The sequence below is a fragment of the Cervus canadensis genome, chromosome 26 (assembly GCF_019320065.1).
Source record: "Cervus canadensis isolate Bull #8, Minnesota chromosome 26, ASM1932006v1, whole genome shotgun sequence".
NCBI classification, from domain to species: Eukaryota; Metazoa; Chordata; class Mammalia; order Artiodactyla; family Cervidae; genus Cervus; species Cervus canadensis.
This window is the reverse complement of record NC_057411.1, coordinates 13,160,684-13,179,947: the sequence shown is the minus strand read 5'-3', so window position 1 is coordinate 13,179,947 and position 19,264 is coordinate 13,160,684.

The window sequence follows — 19,264 nt, the reverse complement described above, 5'->3', positions numbered from 1 at the left end:
AGGCACGGACCGTGTGAAAGACAAAGTCTGGCCTAGAGGCACGGACCATGTGAAAGATAAAGTTTACCCCACAGCCACGGACCGTGTCAAAGATAAAGTCTATTCCACAGGCACGGACCATGTGAAAGATAAAGTCTATCCCACAGGCACGGACCATGCGAAAGATAAAGTCTATCCCACAGCCACGGATCGTGTGAAAGATGAAGTCTATACCACAGCCACGGACCATGTTAAAGATAAAGTCTATCCCACAGGCACGACCGTGTGAATGATAAAGTCTATCCCACAGGCACGGACTGTGTGAAAGATAAACTCTATTCCCAGAGCCACGGACCATGTGAAAGATAAAGTCTATCCCACAGGCACGGACCGTGTGAAAGATAAGTCTATCCCACAGGCACGTACCGTGTGAAAGATAGTCTATCCCACAGCCACGGACCTTGTGAAAAAGTCTATCCCACAGGCACGGACCGTGTGAAAGACAAAGTCTGTCCTAGAGGCACGGACCATGTGAAAGATAAAGTTTACCACACAGCCACGGACCGTGTCAAAGATAAAGTCTATTCCACAGGCACGGACCATGCGAAAGATAAAGTCTATCCCACAGCCACGGACCGTGTGAAAGATGAAGTCTATACCACAGCCACGGACCATGTGAAAGATAATGTCTACCCCACAGACATGGACCATGTGAAAGATAAAGTCTATTCCCAGAGCCACGGACCTTGTGAAACATAAAGTGTATTCCCACAGCCACGGACCGTGTGACAAATAAAGTCTACCTCACAGCCACGGACCGTGTGAAAGATAAAGTCTACCCCACAGCCACGGACCGTGTGAAAGGTAAAGTCTACCCCACAGCCACGGACCGTGTGAAAGGTAAAGTCTACCCCACAGCCACGGACCGTGTGAAAGTAAAGTCTACCCCACAGCCACGGACCGTGTGAAAGATAAAGTGTACCTCGCAGCCACGGGCCATGTGAAAGATAAAGTCTACCCCACAGCCACGGACCGTGTGAAAGATAAAGTCTACCCCACAGCCAGGGACCGTGTGAAAGATACAGTCTATTCCCACAGCCACAGACCATGTGCAAGATATAGTCTATCCCACAGCCACGGACCGTGTGAAAGATAGAGGCTATCCCACAGACACGGACCGTGTGAAAGATAGAGTCTTTCCCACAGGCACGGACCGTGTGAAAGATTAAGTCTACCCTACAGCCATGGACCGTGTAAATGATAAAGTCTAATCCACAGCCACGGGCCGTGTGAAAGAGAAAGTCTACCCCACAGCCACGGGCCATGTGAAAGACAAAGTCTACCCCACAGCCACGGACCGTGTGAAAGATAAAGTCTACCCCACAGGCACGCGCCGTGTGAAAGATAAAGTCTACCACACAGGCACGGACCGTGTGAAACATAAAGTGTTGCCCACAGCCACGGACCGTGTGAAGGATAAACTCTACCAAACATCCACGGACCGTGTGAAAGATAAAGTCTATCCCACAGCCACGGACCGTGTGAAAGATAAAGTCTACCCCACAGCCACGGACCGTGTGAAAGATAGAGTCTATTCCCACAGCCACGGACAGTGTGAAAGATAAAGTCTATCCCACAGCAACGGACCATGTGAAAGATAAAGTCTATACCACAGTCACGGACCGTGTGAAAGATAAAGTCTATCCCACAGGAAAGGACCGTGTGAAAGATAAAGTCTATCCCACAGGCACGGACCGTGTGAAAAAGTCTATCCCACAGCCAAGGACCGTGTGAAAGTTAAAGTCTATTCCACAGGCGTGGACCGTGTGAAAGATAAAGTCTATCCCACAGGCACGGGCCGTGTGAAAAAGTCTATCCCACAGGCACGGACCGTGTGAAAGATAAAGTCTGTCCTAGAGGCACGGACCGTGTGAAAGATAAAGTCTATTCCACAGGCACGTACCGTGTGAAAGATAAAGTCTATCCCACAGCCACGAACAGTGTGAAAGATACAGTCTATCGCACAGCCACGGACCATGTGGAAGATAAATTCTATTCCCAGAGCCACGGACCTTGTGAAACATAAAGTCTATTCCCACAGCCATGGACCGTGTGAAACATAAAGACTACTCCCACAGCCACGGACCATGTGAAAGATAAAGTCTACCCCACAGCCAAGGACCGTGTGAAAAAGTCTATCCCACAGGCACAGATCGTGTGAAAGGTAAAGACTATCCCACAGCCACGGACCGTGTGAAAGATAAAGTCTATACCACAGCCCCGGACCATGTGAAAGATAAAGTCCATCCCACAGGCACGGACTGTATGAAAGATAAAGTCTACCCCACAGCCACGGACAATGTGAAAGATAAATTCAATTCCCAGAGCCACGGACCTTGTGAAACATAAAGTCTATTCCCACAGCCCCAGACCGTGTGAAAGATAAAGACTACTCCCACAGCCACGGACCATGTGAAAGTTAGAGTCTATTCCACAGCCACGGACCGTGTGAAAGATAGAGTCCATCCCACAGGCACGGACCATGTGAAAGATAAAGTCTATCCCACAGGCACGGCCCGTGTGAAAGATAAAGTCTACCCCACAGGCACGGACCATGTGAAAGATAAAGTCTACCGCACAGCCACGGGCCGTGTGAAAGATAAAGTCTACCCTGTAGCCACGGGCCGTGTGAAAGATAAAGTCTATCCTACAGGAACGGGCCATATGAAAGAAATGTCTACCCCACAGCCACAGGCCGTGTGAAAGATAAAGTCTTCCCCATGGGCACGGGCCGTGTGAAAGATAAAGTCTACCCCACTGCCACAGGCCGTGTGAAAGATAAAGTCTACCCCCCAGCCACGGACCGTGTGAAAGATAAAGTCTACCCCCCAGCCATGGACCGTGTGAAAGATAAAGTCTACCCCACAGCCACGGACCATGTGAAAGATAAAGTCTACCCCACAGCCATGGACCGTGTGAAAGATAGAGTCTTTCCCACAGCCACGGACCATGTAAACGATGAAGTCTATCCCACAGCCTCGGACCGTGTGAAACATAAAGTCTATTCCCACAGCCATGGACTGTGTGAAAGAAAAACTCTATTACCTAGCAACGTACCGTGTGAAAGATAAAGTCTACCTCAGAGCCACGGACCGTGTGAAAGATAAAATCTATCCCACAGGCACGGACCGTGTGAAAGATAAAGTCTATTCCACAGCAACGGACCGTGTGAAAAAGTCTATCCCACAGCCACGGACCATGTGAATCATAAAGTCTATCCCACAGGCACGGACCGTGTGAAAGATAAAGTCTATCCCACAGGCACGGACCATGTGAAAAAGTCTATCCCTCAGGCGTGGACCGTGTGAAAGATAAAGTCTATCCCACAGGCATGGACCGTGTGAAAGATAAAGTCTACCCCAGAGCCACGGACCGTGTGAAAGATAAAGTCTATCCCACAGGCACGGACAGTGTGAAAGATAGAGTCTGTTCCCACAGCCATGGACCGTGTGAAAGATAAAGTCTACCCCACAGCCACGGACCGTGTGAAAGATAAAATCTATCCCAAAGCCACATACCGTGTGAAAGATAGTCTATCCCACAGCCACAGACCTTGTGAAAAAGTCTATCCCAAAGGCACGGACCATGTGAAAGACAAAGTCTGTCCTAGAGGCACGGACCATGTGAAAGATAAAGTTTACCACACAGCCACGGACCGTGTCAAAGATAAAGTCTATTCCAGAGGCACGGACCATGCGAAAGATAAAGTCTATCCCACAGCCACGGACCGTGTGAAAGATGAAGTCTATACAACAGCCACGGACCATGTGAAAGATAAAGTCTACCCCACAGACATGGACCATGTGAAACATAAAGTCTGTTCCCACAGCCACGGACCGTATGAAAGATAAAGTCTACTCCCACAGGCAAGGACCGTGTGAAAGATAAAGTCTACCCCACCGACATGGACGGTGTGAAAGATAAAGTCTATCCCACAGTCACGGACCTTGTGAAAAAGTCTATCCCACAGCCACGGACCGTGTGAAAGATAAAGTCTAACCCACAGGAACGGACTGTGTGAAAGATAAAATGTATCCCAAAGCCACATACCGTGTGAAAGATAAAATCTATCCCAAAGCCACATACCGTGTGAAAGATAAAATCTACCCCACAGCCACAGACCATGTGAAATATAAAGTCTATCCCACAGCCATGGACCGTGTGAAAGATAGAGTCTAATCCCACAGCCACGGACCATGTGAAAGATAGTCTATCCCACAGGCACGGTCCGTGTGAAAGCTAAAGTCTATCCACCAGGCACGCACCGTGTGAAAAAGTCTATCCTACAGGTATGGACCATGTGAAAGATAAAGTCTACCCCAAAGCCACGGACCGTGTGAAAGATAGAGTCTATCACACAGCCATGGACCGTGTGAAATATAGAGTCTATCCCACAGCCACGGACCGTGTGAAAGATAGTGTCTATCCCACAACCACGGACCGTGTGAAAGATAGAGTCTACCCCACAGCCACGGACCGTGTGAAAGATAGAGTCTACCCCACAGCCATGGGCCGTGTGAAAGATAGAGTCTAATCTCACAGCCACGGACCATGTGAAAGTTAGAGTCTATTCCACAGCCACGGACCGTGTGAAAGATAGAGTCCATCCCACAGGCACGGACCATGTGTAAGATAAATTCTATCCCAAAGGAACGGACCGTGTGAAAGATAAAGTCTACCCCACAGGCATGGACCATAGAAAGATAAAGTCTACCCTGCAGCCACGAGCCGTGTGAAAGATGAAGTCTATACCACAGCCACGGACCATGTGAAAGATAAAGGTCTATCCCACAGGCACAGACCGTGTGAAAGGTAAAGTCTACCCCACAGACATGGACCATGTGAAAGATAAAGTCTATTCCCAGAGCCACGGACCTTGTGAAACATAAAGTCTATTCCGTATGAAAGATAAAGTCTACTCCCACAGGCAAGGACCGTGTGAAAGATAAAATCTGTCCTAGAGGCACGGACCATGCGAAAGATAAAGTTTACCCCACAGCCACGGAACGTGTCAAAGATAAAGGTCTATCCCACAGGCACGGACCATGTGAAAGATAAAGTCTATCCCACAGGCACGGACCATGCGAAAGATAAAGTCAATTCCACAGCCACGGACTGTATGAAAGATTAAAGTCTATCCCACAGGCACGGACCGTGTGAAAGACAAAGTCTGTCCTAGAGGCACGGACCATGTGAAAGATAAAGTTTACCCACAGCCACGGACTTGTCAAAGATAAAGTCTATCCCACAGGCACGGACCATGTGAAAGATAAAGTCTATCCCACAGGCACGGACCATGCGAAAGATAAAGTCTATCCCACAGCCACGGACCGTGTGAAAGATGAAGTCTATACCACAGCCACGGACTATGTGAAAGATAAAGTCTATCCCACAGGCACAGACCGTGTGAAAGATAAAGTCTACCCCACAGACATGGACCATGTGAAAGATAAAGTCTATTCCCAAGCCACGGACCTTGTGAAACATAAAGTCTATTCCCACAGCCACGGACCGTATGAAAGATAAAGTCTACTCCCACAGGCAAGGACCGTGTGAAAGATAAAGTCTACCCCACAGACATGGACCGTGTGAAAGATAAAGTCTATCCCACAGTCACAGACCGTGTGAAAAAGTCTATCCCACAGCCTCGGACCGTGTGAAAGATAAAGTCTAACCCACAGGAACGGACCGTGTGAAAGATAAAGTCTATCCACAGCCACGGACCGTGTGAAAAAGTCTATCCCACAGGCATGGACCGTGTGAAAGATAAAGTCTGTCCCACAGGCATGGACCGTGTGAAAGATAAAGTCTACCCCACAGCCACGGACCGTGTGAAAGATAAAGTCTAACCCACAGCCATGGACCGTGTGAAAGATAGAGTTTATTCCCACAGCGACAGACCATGTGCAAGATAGAGTCTATCCCACAGGCACGGACCGTGTGAAAGATAAAGTCTACCCCACAGGCACGGACCGTGTGAAAGATAAAGTCTATTCCCAGAGCCACGGACCGTGTGAAACATAAAGTTTATTCCCACAGCCACGGACCGTGTGAAAGATAAAGTCTACTACCACAGCCACGGACCGTGTGACAAATAAAGTCTACCTCACAGCCACGGACCGTGTGAAAGATAAAGTCTATCCCACAGCCATGGACCGTGTGAAAGATAGAGTCTATTCCCACTGCCACGGACTGTGTGAAAGATAGAGGCTATCCCACAGCCACGGACCATGTGAAAGATAGAGTCTATCTCACAGGCATGGACCGTGTTAGAGATAAAGTCTATTCCCTCATCCACGGATCGTGTGAAAGATAGAGTCTATCCCACAGGCACGGACCGTGTGAAAGATAGAGCCCATCCCACAGCCACGGACCGTGTGAAAGATAAACTCTATTCCCAGAGCCACGGACCATGTGAAAGATAAAGTCTACCGCACAGTCAAGGGCCGAGTGAAAGATAAAGTCTACCCCACAGACACAGACCGTGTGAAAGATAGAGTCTATCAAACAGCCACGGACCGTGTGAAAGATAAAGTCTACCCCACAGCCACGGACCGTCAGTCAGATAAAGTCTTTCCCACATACACGGACCGTTTGAAAGATCAAGTCTATGAAACACCCCGGGCCATGTGAAAGATAAAGTCTGCCCCACAGCAACGGACCGTGTGAAAGATAAAGAGTACTCCCACAGCCACGGACCATGTGAAAGATAAAGTCTACCCCACAGCCACGGACCGTGTGAAAAAGTCTATCCCACAGGCATGGACCGTGTGAAAGATAAAGACTACCCCACAGCCACGGACCATGTGAAAGATAAAGTCTATCTCACAGGCACAGATCACGTGAAAGATAAAGTCTATTCCCACAGCCACGGACCGTGTGAAAGATAAAGTCTATCCCACAGCCACGGACCATGTGAAAGATAAAGTCTATCCGACAGGCACTGACCATGTGAAAGATAAAGTCTATCCCAAAGCAATGGACCGTGTGAAAGATAAAGTCTATCCCACAGCAACGGACCGTGTGAAAAAGTCTATCCCACAGCCAGGGACCGTGTGAAACATAAAGTGTATCCCACAGGCACGGACCGTGTGAAAGATAAAGTCGATCCCACAGGCACGGACCATGTGAAAAAGTCTATCCCTCAGCCACGGACCGTGTGAAAGATAAAGTCTAATCCACAGCCACGGGCCGTGTGAAAGATAAAGTCTACCCCATAGCCATGGACCATGTGAAAGATAAAGTCTATCCCACAGGCACGGACAATGTGAAATATAGAGTCGGTTCCCACAGCCACGGACCGTGTGAAAGATAAAGTCTACCCCACAGCCATGGACCCTGTGAGAAATAAAATCTATCCCACAGCCACATACCCTGTGAAAGATAAAGTCTATCCCACAGGCACAGACCATGTGAAAGATAAAATCTATCCCACAGCCACGGACCGTGTGAAAGATACAGTCTATCGCACAGCCACGGACCGTGTGAATGATAAAGTCTACCCCGCAGCCACGGACCGTGTGAAAGATAAAGTCTACACCACAGCCAGGGACGGTGTGGATGATAAAGTCTACCCCGCAGCCACGGACCGTGTGAAAGATAAAGTCTACCCCACAGCCAGGGACCGTGTGAAAAATACAGTCTATTCCCACAGCCACTGACCATGTGCAAGATAGAGTCTATCCAACAGCCACGGACAGTGTGAAAGATAAAGTCAACCCCACGGCCACGGACCGTGAGTCAGATAAAGTCTACTCCACAGACACGGACCGAGTGAAGGATAAAGTCTATCAAACACAACGGACCATGTGAAAGATAAAGGTTACCCCACAGCCACGGACCGTGTGAAAGATAAAGTCTACCCCACAGGCACGGGCCATGTGAAAGATAAAGTCTATCCCACAGACACGGACCGTGTGAAAGATAAAGTCTGCCCCACAGCAACGGACCGTGTGAAAGATGAAGTCGATCCCACAGGCACGGACCGTGTGAAAGATAAAGTCTATCCCACAGGCACGGACCGTGTGAAAAAGTCTATCCCATAGGAAGGGACCATGTGAAAGATAAAGTCTATCCCACAGCCGCGGACCGTGTGAAAGATAAAGTCTAACCCACAGGTACGGACCGTGTGAAAGATGCAGGCTATTCCCACAGCCACGGAACGTGTGAAACATAAAGTCTATTCCGACAGCCATGGACCGTGTGAAAGATAAAGTCTACTCCAACAGCCACGGACCGTGTGAAAGATAAAGTCTATCCAAGAGCCACGGAGCGTGTGAAAGATAGAGTTTATTCCCACAGCCACGGACCGTGTGAAAGATAGAGGCTATCCCACAGCCACGGACCATGTGAAAGATAGAGTCTATCCGACAGGCATGGACCGTGTGAAAGATAAAGTCTATTCCCACAGCCATGGACCGTGTGAAAGATAGAGTCTATCCCACAGGCATGGACCATGTGAAAGATAGAGTCTATCCCACAGCCACGGACCGTGTGAAAGATAAAGTCTATCCCATAGGCACAGACCGTGTGAAAGATAAAGTCTATTCCCACAGCCACGGACCGTGTGAAACATAAAGTGTATTCCCACAGCCACGGACCGTGTGAAAAATAAAGTCTATTCCCACAGCCACGGACCGTGTGAAAGATAAAGTCTACCCTACAGCCACGGATAATGTGAAAGATAAAGTCTACCGCACAGCCACGGACATTGTTAAAGATAAAGTCCACTTCACAGCCACGGGCCGTGTGAAAGATAAAGTCTACCACACAGCCACGGGCCGTGTGAAAGATAAAGTCTACACAAAGCCACGGACCGTGTGAAAGATAAAGTCTACCTCACAGCCACGGACTGTATGAAAGACAAAGTCTACCATACAGCCACGGACCGTGTGAAAGATAAATTCTATCCCACAGGCACGGACCGTGTGAAAGATAAAGTCTATCACACAGCCACGGACCGTGTGAAGAAGTCAATCCCACAGCCACGGACCATGTGAATGATAAAGTCTATCCCACAGGCACGGACCGTGTGAAAGCTAAAGTCTATCCCACAGGGACGGACCGTGTGAAAAAGTCTATTCTACAGGTATGGACCATGTGAAAGATAAAGTCTACCCCAAAGCCACGGACCGTGTGAAAGATAGAGTCTATCACACAGCCACGGACCGTGTGAAAGATAGAGTCTATCACACAGCCACGGACTGTGTGAAGGATAGTGTCTATCCCACACCACGGACCGTGTGAAAGATAGAGTCTACCCCACAGCCACGGACCGTGTGAAAGATAGAGTCTACCCCACAGCCATGGACCGTGTGAAAGATAGAGTCTAATCTCACAGCCACGGACCACGTGAAAGTTAGAGTCTATTCCACAGCCACGGACCGTGTGAAAGATAGAGTCCATCCCACAGGCATGGACCATGTGAAAGATAAATTCTATCCCACAGGCACGGACCGTGTGAAAGATAAAGTCTACCCCACAGGCATGGACCATGTGAATGATAAAGTCTACCCTGCAGCCACGAGCCGTGTGAAAGATGAAGTCTATACACAGCCACGGACCATGTGAAATATAAAGTCTATCCCACAGGCACAGACCGTGTGAAAGGTAAAGTCTACCCCACAGACATGGACCATGTGAAAGATAAAGTCTATTCCCAGAGCCACAGACCTTGTGAAACATAAAGTCTATTCCGTATGAAAGATAAAGTCTACTCCCACAGGCAAGGACCATGTGAAAGATAAAGTCTGTCCTAGAGGCACGGACCATGCGAAAGATAAAGTTTACCCCACAGCCACGGAACGTGTCAAAGATAAAGTCTATCCCACAGGAACGGACCATGTGAGAGATAAAGTCTATCCCACAGGCACGGACCATGCGAAAGATAAGTCTATCCCACAGCCACGGACCGTATGAAAGATAAAGTCTATCCCACAGGCACGGACCGTGTGAAAGACAAAGTCTGTCCTAGAGGCACGGACCATGTGAAAGATAAAGTTTACCCCACAGCCACGGAACGTGTCAAAGATAAAGTCTATCCCACAGGCACGGACCATGTGAAAGATAAAGTCTATCCCACAGGCACGGACCATGCGAAAGATAAAGTCTATCCCACAGCCACGGACCGTGTGAAAGATAAGTCTATAACACAGCCACGGACTATGTGAAAGATAAAGTCTATCCTACAGGCACAGACCGTGTGAAAGATAAAGTCTACCCCACAGACATGGACCATGTGAAAGATAAAGTCTATTCCCAAGCCACGGACCTTGAAACATAAAGTCTATTCCCAAGCCACGGACCGTATGAAAGATAAAGTCTACTCCCACAGCAAGGACCGTGTGAAAGATAAAGTCTACCCCACAGACATGGACCGTGTGAAAGATAAAGTCTATCCCACAGTCACAGACCGTGTGAAAAAGTCTATCCCACAGCCTCGGACCGTGTGAAAGATAAAGTCTAACCCACAGGAACGGACCGTGTGAAAGATAAAGTCTATCCACAGCCACGGACCGTGTGAAAAAGTCTATCCCACAGGCATGGACCGTGTGAAAGATAAAGTCTGTCCCACAGGCATGGACCGTGTGAAAGATAAAGTCTACCCCAGAGCCACGGACCGTGTGAAAGATAAAGTCTAACCACAGCCATGGACCTGTGAAAGATAGAGTCTATTCCCACAGCGACAGACCATGTGCAAGATAGAGTCTATCCCACAGGCACGGACCGTGTGAAAGATAAAGTCTACCCCACAGGCACGGACTGTGAGAAAGATAAAGTCTATTCCCAGAGCCACGAACCGTGTGAAAGATAAAGTCTATCCCACAGCCACGGACCGTGTGAAAGATAAAGTCTACTACCACAGCCACGGACCGTGTGACAAATAAAGTCTACCCCACAGCCACGGACCGTGTGAAAGATAAAGTCTATCCCACAGCCATGGACCGTGTGAAAGATAGAGTCTATTCCCACTGCCACGGACTGTGTGAAAGATAGAGGCTATCCCACAGCCACGGACCATGTGAAAGATAGAGTCTATCCCACAGGCATGGACCGTGTTAGAGATAAAGTCTATTCCCTCATCCACGGATCGTGTGAAAGATAGAGTCTATCACACAGGCACGGACCGTGTGAAAGATAGAGTGCATCCCACAGCCACGGACCGTGTGAAAGATAAACTCTTTTCCCAGAGCCACGGACCATGTGAAAGATAAAGTCTACCGCACAGTCAAGGGCCGAGTGAAAGATAAAGTCTACCCCACAGGCACGGGCCGTGTGAAGGATAAAGTCTACCTCACAGACACAGACCGTGTGAAAGATAGAGTCTATCAAACAGCCACGGACCGTGTGAAAGATAAAGTCTACCCCACAGCCACGGACCGTCAGTCAGATAAAGTCTTTCCCACATACACGGACCGTGTGAAAGATAAAGTCTATGAAACACCCCGGACCATGTGAAAGATAAAGTCTGCCCCACAGCAACGGACCGTGTGAAAGATGAAGTATATCCCTCAGGCACGGACCGTGTGAAAGATAAAGTCTACCCCACAGCCACGGATCGTGTGAAAGATAAAGAGTACTCCCACAGCCACGGACCATGTGAAAGATAAAGTCTACCCCACAGCCAAGGACCGTGTGAAAAAGTCTATCCCACAGGCATGGACCGTGTGAAAGATAAAGACTACCCCACAGCCAAGGACCATGTGAAAGATAAAGTCTATCTCACAGGCACAGATCACGTGAAAGATAAAGTCTATTCCCACAGCCACGGACCGTGTGAAAGATAAAGTCTATCCCACAGCCACGGACCATGTGAAAGATAAAGTCTATCCGACAGGCACTGACCGTGTGAAAGATAAAGTCTATCCCAAAGCAATGGACCGTGTGAAAGATAAAGTCTATCACAGCCATGGACCGTGTGAAAGATAGAGTCTATCCCACAGCCACGGACCGTGTGAAAGATAGTGTCTATCCCACAACCACGGACCGTGTGAAAGATAGAATCTACCCCACAGCCACGGACCGTGTGAAAGATAGAGTCTACCCCACAGCCATGGACCGTGTGAAAGATAGAGTCTAATCTCACAGCCACGGACCATGTGAAAGTTAGAGTCTATTCCACAGCCACGGACCGTGTGAAAGATAGAGTCCATCCCACAGGCACGGACCATGTGAAAGATAAATTCTATCCCACAGGCACGGACCGTGTGAAAGATAAAGTCTACCCCACAGGCATGGACCATGTGAAAGATAAAGTCTACCCTGCAGCCACGAGCCGTGTGAAAGATGAAGTCTATACCACAGCCACGGACCATGTGAAAGATAAAGTCTATCCCACAGGCACAGACCGTGTGAAAGGTAAAGTCTACCCCACAGACATGGACCATGTGAAAGATAAAGTCTATTCCCAGAGCCACGGACCTTGTGAAACATAAAGTCTATTCCCACAGCCAAGGACCGTATGAAAGATAAAGTCTACTCCCACAGGCAAGGACCGTGTGAAAGATAAAGTCTACCCCACAGACATGGACCGTGTGAAAGATAAAGTCTATACCACAGCGAGGGACCGTGTGAAAGATAAAGTCTATCCCACAGGCACGGACCGTGTGAAAGATATAGTCTATTCCCACAGCCACGGACCGTGTGAAAGATAAAGTCTATCCCACAGCCACGGACCATGTGAAATATACAGTCTATCTCACAGGCACGTACCGTGTGAAAGATAAAGTCTATCCCACAGACACAGACAGTGTGAAAGATAAAGTCTATCCCACAGTCACGGACCGTGTGAAAAAGTCTATCCCACAGCCACGGACCGTGTGAAAGAAAAAGTCTAACCCACAGGAACGAACCGTGTGAAAGATAAAGTCTATCCACAGCCACGGACCGTGTGAAAAAGTCTATCCCACAGTCATGGACCGTGTGAAAGATAAAGTCTGTCCCACAGGCATGGACCGTGTGAAAGATAAAGTCTACCCCACAGCCACGGACCGTGTGAAAGATAAAGTCTAACCCACAGCCATGGACCGTGTGAAAGATAGAGTCTATTCCCACAGCGACAGACAATGTGCAAGATAGAGTCTATCCCACAGGCACGGACCGTGTGAAAGATAAAGTCTACCCCACAGGCACGGACCGTGTGAAAGATAAAGTCTATTCCCAGAGCCACGGACCGTGTGAAACATAAAGTCTATTCCCACAGCCACGGACCGTGTGAAAGATAAAGTCTACTACCACAGCCACGGACCGTGTGACAAATAAAGTCTACCTCAAAGCCACGGACTGTGTGAAAGATAAAGTCTATCCCACAGCCATGGACCGTGTGCAAGATAAAGTCTACCCCACAGCCACGGACCGTGTGAAAGATAAAGTCTATCCCACAGGCCCGGACAGTGTGAAAGATAGAGTCTGTTCCCATAGCCATGGACCATGTGAAAGATAAAGTCTACCCCACAGCCACGGACTGTGTGAAAGATAAAATCTATCCCAAAGCCACATACCGTGTGAAAGATAAAATCTATCTCAAAGCCACATACCGTGTGAAAGATAAAGTCTACCCCACAGCCACAGATCATGTGATATATAAAGTCTACCCCACAGCCATGGACCGTGTGAAAGATAGAGTCTAATCCCACAGCCACGGACCATGTGAAAGAAAGTCTATCCCACAGCCACGGACCGTGTGAAAGATAGAGTCTATCCCACAGGCACGGAACATGTGAAAGATAAAGTCTATCCCACAGGCACGAACCGTGTGAAAGATAAAGTCTACCCCACAGGCACGGACCGTGTGAAAGATAAAGTCTAACCCACAGCCATGGGCTGTGTGAAAGATAAAGTTTACCCCGCAGCCACGGGCCGTGTGAAAGACAAAGTCTATCCCATAGGCACGGACCGTGTGAAAGATAAAGTCTATCCCACAGGAACGGGCCGTATGAAAGATAAATTCTACCCCACAGCCATGTGCCGTGTGAAAGATAAAGTCTTCCCCATGGGCACGGACCGTGTGAAAGATAAAGTCTATCCCACAGGCACAGGACCGTGTGAAAGACAAAGTCTGTCCTAGAGGCACGGACCATGTGAAAGATAAAGTTTACCCCACAGCCACGGACCGTGTGAATGATAAAGTCTATCCCACAGGCACGGACCATGTGAAAGATAAAGTCTATCCCACAGGCACGGACCATGCGAAAGATAAAGTCTATTCCCACAGCCATGGACCGTATGAAAGATAAAGTCTACTCCAACAGGCAAGGACCGTGTGAAAGATAAAGTCTACCCCACAGACATGGACCGTGTGAAAGATAAAGTCTATCCCACAGCCAGGGACCGTGTGAAAGATAAAGTCTATCCCACAGGCACGGACCGTGTGAAAGATGTAGTCTATTCCCAAGCCACGGACCGTGTGAAAGATAAAGTCTATCCCACAGCCACGGACCATGTGAAAGATACAGTCTATCCACAGGCACGTACCGTGTGAAAGATAAAGTGTATCCCACAGACACGGACAGTGTGAAAGATAAAGTCTATCCCACAGTCACTGACCGTGTGAAAAAGTCTATCCCACAGCCACGGACCGTGTGAAAGATAAAGTCTAACCCACAGGAACAGACCGTGTGAAAGATAAAGTCTATCCACAGCCACAGACCGTGTGAAAAAGTCTATCCCACAGGCATGGACCGTGTGAAAGATAAAGTCTGTCCCACAGGCATGGACCGTGTGAAAGATAAAGTCTACCCCACAGCCATGGACAGTGTAAATGATAAAGTCTAATCCACAGCCACGGGCCGTGTGAAAGAGAAAGTCTACCCCACAGCCACGGGCCGTGTGAAAGATAAGTCTACCCCAAAGGCACGGACCGTGTGAAAGATAAAGTCTACCCCACAGCCACGGACCGTGTGAAAGATAAAGTCTACCCCACAGCCACGAGCCGTGTGAAAGATAAAGTCTACCCCACAGGCACGGGCCGTGTGAAAGATAAAGTCTACCCCACAGGCACGGTCCGTGTGAAAGATAAAGTCTTGCCCACAGCCACGGACCGTGTGAAGGATAAAGTCTACCAAACATCCACGGACCGTGTGAAAGATAGTCTACCCCACAGGCACGGACCGTGTGAAAGATAAAGTCTACCCCATAGCCTCGGACCATGTGAAAGATAGAGTCTATTCCCACAGCCACCGACCGTGTGAAAGATAAAGTCTATCCCACAGACACGGACCGTGTGAAAGATAAAGTCTATCCCACAGCCACGGACCGTGTGAAAGATAAAGTCTATCGCACAGACACGGACCGTGTGAAAGATAAAGTCCATCCCACAGCCACGGACCGTGTGAAAGATAAAGTCTATCCCACAGCCACGGACCGTGTGAAAGATAAAGTCTACCCCACAGCCACGGACCATGTGAAAGATAAAGTCTATCCCACAGGAACGGACCGTGCGAAAGATAAAGTCTATTTCCAGAGCCACGGACCGTGTGAAACATAAAGTCTATTCCCACATCCACGGACCATGTGAAAGACAAAGTCTACTCCCACAGCCTCGGACTGTGTGAAAGATAAAGTCTATCCCACAGCCACGGATCGTGTGAAAAATATAGTCTATCCCACAGCCACAGACCATGTGAAAGATAGAGTCTATTCCCACAGCCACGGACCGTGTGAAAGATAGGGGCTATCCCACAGCCACGGACCATGTGAAAAACAGAGTCTATCCCACAGGCATGGACTCTTTGAAAGATAAAGTCTATTCCCACAGCCACGGACCGTGTGAAAGATAAAGTCTAACCCACAGCCCTGGACCATGTGAAAGATAGAGTCTATACCCACAGTGACAGACCATGTGCAAGATAGAGTCTATCCCTCAGGCAAGGACCGTGTGAAAGATAAAGTCTACCCCACAGCCACGGACAGTGTGAATGATAGAGTCTGTTCCCACAGCCACGGACCATGTGAAAGATTAAGTCTACCCCACAGCCACGGACCATGTGAAAGATAAAGTCTATCCCACAGGAATGGACCGTGCGAAAGATAAAGTCTATTTCCAGGGCCACGGAACGTGTGAAACATAAAGTCTATTCCCAAATCCACGGACCATGTGAAAGATAAAGTCTACTCCCACAGCCACGGACCATGTGAAAGATAGAGTCTATTCCCACAGCCATGGACCGTGTGAAAGATAGGGGCTATCCCACAGCCACCACCATGTGAAAGACAGAGTCTATCCCACAGGCATGGACTCTGTGAAAGATAAAGTCTATTCCCACAGCCACGGACCGTGTGAAAGATAAAGTCTAACCCACAGCCATGGACCGTGTCAAAGATAGAGTCTATTCCCACAGTGACAGACCATGTGCAAGATAGAGTCTATCCCTCAGGCACGGAACTTGTGAAAGATAAAGTCTACCACACAGGCACGGACCGTGTGAAAAATAAAGTCTATTCCCAGAGCCACGGACAGTGTGAAATATAAAGTCTATTCCCACAGCCACGGACCGTGTTAAAGATAAAGTCTACTACCACAGCCATGGACCGTGTGAAAAATAAAGCCTACCCCACAGTCACGGACCGTGTGAAAGATAAAGTCTATCCCACAGCCAGGGACCCTGTGAAAGATAAAGTCTATCCCACAGGCACGGATCGTGTGAAAGATAAAGTCTATCTCACAGCCACGGACGGTGTGAAAGATAAAGTCTATCCCACAGGCACGGACCGTGTGAAAAAGTTTATCCCACATCCACGGACCATGTGAAAGATAAAGTCTATCCCACAGGCATGGACCGTGTGAAAGATAAAGTATATCCCACAGCCACGGACTGTGTGAAAAAATCTATCCGACTGCCATGGACCGTGTGAAAGATAAAGTCTATCCCACAGGCACGGACCGCGTGAAAGATTAAGTCTATCCCACAGGCATGGACCGTGTGAAAGATAAAGTCTATCCCACAGGCACACACCATGTGAAAGATAAGGTCTATCCCACAGCCACGGACCGTGTGAAAGATAAAGTCTATCCTACAGGCACGGACCGTGTGAAAGATACAGTCTATCGCAAAGCCACGGACCGTGTGAATGATAAAGTCTACCCCGCAGCCACGGACCGTGTGAAAGATAAAGTCTACCCCACAGCCAGGGACGGTGTGGATGATAAAGTCTACCCCGCAAGCAGCCACGGACCGTGTGGAAAGATAAAGTCTACCCCACAAGCCAGGACCTGTGAAAAAATACAGTCTATTCCACAGACCACTGACCATGTGCAAGATAGACGTCAATCCACAGCCACGGACAGTGTTGAAAGATAAAGTCAACCCCCAAGCCTCCGGACCGTGAGTCAATAAAGATCGTACTCCACCAGACACGGGACCGTGTGAAGGATAAATCTATACAAACCAGCCAAGGACCGTGTGAAAAGATAAAGTCTACCCCACAGCCACGGACCGTGTGAAAGATAAAATCTATCCCACAGCCACATACCGTGTGAAAGATAAAGTCTACCCCACAGCCACGGACCATGTGAAAGATAAAGTCTACCCCACAGCCATGGACCGTGTGAAAGATAGAGTCTATCCCCACAGCCACGGACCATGTGAAAGTTAGAGTCTATTCCACAGCCACGGACCGTGTGAAAGATAGAGTCCATCCCACAGGCACGGACCATGTGAAAGATAAAGTCTACCCCACAGCCACGGAGCGTGTGAAAGATAAAGTCTACCCTGTAGCCACGGGCCATGTGAAAGACAAAGTCTATCCCATAGGCACGGACCGTGTGAAAGATAAAGTCTATCCTACAGGAACAGGCCATATGAAAGAAATGTCTACCCCACAGCCACAGGCCGTGTGAAAGATAAAGTCTACCCCACAGGCACGGGCCGTGTGAAAGATAAAGTCTACCCCACTGCTACAGGCCGTGTGAAAGATAAAGTCTACCCCCTAGCCATGGACCGTGTGAAAGATAAAGTCTATCCCACAGCCACGGTCCGTGTGAAAGATAAAGTCTACCACCCAGCCACGGACCGTGTGAAAGATAAACACTACCCCACAGCCACGGACCATGTGAAGATAAAGTCTACCCCACAGCCATGGACCGTTTGAAAGATAGAGTCTATCCCACAGCCACGGACCATGTAAACGATGAAGTCTATCCCACAGCCTCGGAGCGTGTGAAACATAAAGTCTATTCCCACAGCCATGGACCGTGTGAAAGAAAAACTCTATTACCTAGCAACGTACCGTGTGAAAGATAAAGTCTACCCCACAGCCACGGACCGTGTGAAAGATAAAATCTATCCCACAGGCACGGACCGTGTGAAAGATAAAGTCTATTCCACAGCAACGGTCCGTGTGAAAAAGTCTATCCCACAGCCACGGACCGTTGAAACATAAAGTCTATCCCACAGGCACGGACCGAGTGAAAGATAAAGTCTATCCCACAGGCACGGACCGTGTGAAAAAGTCTATCTCTCAGGCGTGGACCGTGTGAAAGATAAAGTCTACCCCACAGGCATGGACCGTGTGAAAGATAAAGTCAACCCCACAGCCATGGGCCGTGTGAAAGATAAAGTCTACCCCGCAGCCACGGGCCGTGTGAAAGACAAAGTCTATCCCATAGGCACGGACCGTGTGAAAGATAAAGTCTATCCCACAGGAACGGGCCGGATGAAAGATAAAGTCTACCCCACAGCCACTTGCCTTGTGAAAGATAAAGTCTACGCCATGGGCACGGGCCGTGTGAAAGATAAAGTCTACCCCACTGCCACGGGCCGTGTGAAGGATAAAGTCTACCCCCGAGCCATGGACCTTGTGAAAGATAAATTCAATCCCACAGCCACGGACCGTGTGAAAGATAAAGTCTATCCCACAGCCAGGGACCGTGTGAAAGATAAAGTCTATCCCACAGGCACGGACCGTGTGAAAAAGTCTATCCCACAGCCACGGACCATGTGAAAGATAAAGTCTATCCCACAGGCATGGACCGTGTGAAAGATAAAGTATATCCCACAGCCACGGACTGTGTGAAAAAGTCTATCCCACTGCCACGGACCGTGTGAAAGATAAAGTCAACCCAACAGCCACGGACCGTGAGTCAGATAAAGTCTTCCCCACAGACACGGACCGTGTGAAAGATAAAGTCTATCAAACACCCCGGACCATGTGAAAGATAAAGTCTATCCCACAGACACGGACCGTGTGAAAGATAAAGTCTGCCCCACAGCAACGGACCGTGTGAAAG